Source organism: Taeniopygia guttata, chromosome 2, assembly GCF_048771995.1.
Source record: "Taeniopygia guttata chromosome 2, bTaeGut7.mat, whole genome shotgun sequence".
Lineage (NCBI taxonomy): Eukaryota > Metazoa > Chordata > Aves > Passeriformes > Estrildidae > Taeniopygia > Taeniopygia guttata.
In genome coordinates this window covers 72,612,332-72,614,447 of record NC_133026.1, presented here as the reverse complement: position 1 = coordinate 72,614,447, position 2,116 = coordinate 72,612,332, and the positions used below count along the sequence as shown (strand labels likewise).

The following is a 2,116-nucleotide window of genomic DNA, read 5'->3' as shown; positions in this document are numbered from 1 at the left end:
TTTCAAAATGCTCATTAATAAACAACTAAGAAATTTCACAACATATTTCAGAAACCTTTATTTCAAATATCACAAAAAGGATTGTAAAAGGTTTTTCTTTTAAGTCAGTTTCCGTCTTTTGCCATTACTAAAAGTGGGCAGGCTTCTGTTCCCTGTTTTTATCACTAACTTTCTATCCATGCATCTGAAATAACGGCATGAAACTGGGGAGAATTCAAAGTGCTCAGTGGCACAGCAGATCTTTCATACTGACATCTCTTTATTAAGATGTAATATAAAATATTATGGAGTTTAATTACATCAGATTCAAAAATTTAAAATCAGGAGGTCACATAATTATAAATTACGGGATCTCCTCATTTTGTAAACGACTTTTGTAAACGACTTTTGTAAAATTTTGGGATTTTTTATGTTTTTGAAAGGATGTGGACCATGTTTTCTCCATTAAGTATAACTACAATGTTTTATCTTTAAATGCAAATATATTTTGGTTTTGTTTTATAAAAAAGAGAGGCAGGGACTTTTTTACAGGAGTGTGCAGTGATAGGACAAGGGGGAGCAATTCTAAACTGAAAGATGGTTGGATTAGATTAGATGTTTGAAAGGAATTTTTTGCTGTGGGGGTGGTGAGGCACTGGCACTGTTGCCTGGAGAAGCTATACATGCTTGATCTCTGCAAGTGTTTAAGGCCAGGGTGGTTGGGGCTCTAAAGAAGCTGTACTAATGGGAAGGGCCCTACCCATTGGAGTGGGGAAAATTGGAACTAGATGATCTTTAAGGTCCCAACCCAAACCATTCCATGTTTCTAAATGTTAAGGGAGTTTCCAGAATAGTTTTTTAAAGAGAAAATTGAGAGATTCAAGTTGGTGGTACCCAGTTCAGAGATGCCTCCTAGCTGTTGGTGTTGAAATACTTTAATATTTTATTGCTTCTTTATTTTTATCTTTTAAATCAATGTTATATTAAACATTCATAAAATGAAATATTTTTATCCAGAGTTAGTTATTAATGAACACTGTACACTGGGTTAAAAATTTAATGGAACTTGTGAAGTTCTATTAATTTTTTATTATGGCATCTATTTGTATGTAAAAAGAACCTCTGTTAAGCCTAAGTGTCTGTTCATTATACTACTTTTGGAAATAATTTGTTAAATATTATTTGTATCCACCCCCTAAAAATAGAAGGGAAGTGGGCAACAGAAGAGATCTGCTTGGATTGTCTCACAAATTTCCAGGAGTGCCATAAGAAAAGACACATTGGATATGAGGAGTCCTCTGAGTAACCTCCTCCCCTATGTCAGTGCAACTCAATCCCACACTCCAGTGTAGTAACCTCAGCTGTTTTTTTCACAGTCTCAGTGACCACACATTAATCCTGTTTTCTTTCAGTGTTCATTTAGGTTATGTGGAGGGAATACTCTTTTCCAGGTATAAATATATTTTCAAATATAACCGTAAATTAATACTGCCATCTTTTATCACAAACAGTTTTCAACTTTGTCATTAGCAAATTTCTTTAAATTCTGTTCAAAGCCACTAGATGGCAAAAATGAATACTTGAGATCTAGCAAGTCATGTGAGAATGGGAATGCTGACTTGAAAGTTTCACAAGCCCTAATAGCAAGACTTTGCTGCAGTGAAAATCCCTCTTCAAGAAGTAATGTCAGCTATAATGTATCTAACACCATAGAATTTCTCTGCTTGGCCTTACAGAAAAATTATAGAATTTAAAATGTGTTGCCTAATAAAAGGAAACTTGCAGAATTTGATCCAAAGATGAAAAGCAGTGAGTTCTCTATGCTGCAGCAGAAATTATTTTGTAGTGTACTTTTACCATCTCATCCACTGTCTGGTGGGATTAGAAAAACATCTGGGATCTAGATCACTATAAGCATAGATGATGAAATATTGAGCCTGTTGAATGCAAAGACTTTCAGCATAAGCATATTAAAGTGTGGGATTTTAGAAGAGTTAAGTAATCCTGAAATAGAAAAGTAAAATCTTTTTCCTTTTCTTGGAAAAAGCAAATATAGACTGAGCAAATAAGCTGAGCACAGCTTATTTTTATGGGCTGTTTCCATGACTAATGTTTTTCCAAGCTGCAAAATTTGTTC

General features: G+C 34.3%; 1 protein-coding gene across 1 annotated transcript in view; it reads right to left on the bottom strand.

Annotated features, from left to right (window-relative positions):
- The window catches only part of RBFA (ribosome binding factor A), a 399,231-nt gene that overhangs the window by 69,925 nt on the left and 327,190 nt on the right, over positions 1-2,116 (bottom strand). The window lies entirely within an intron of this gene.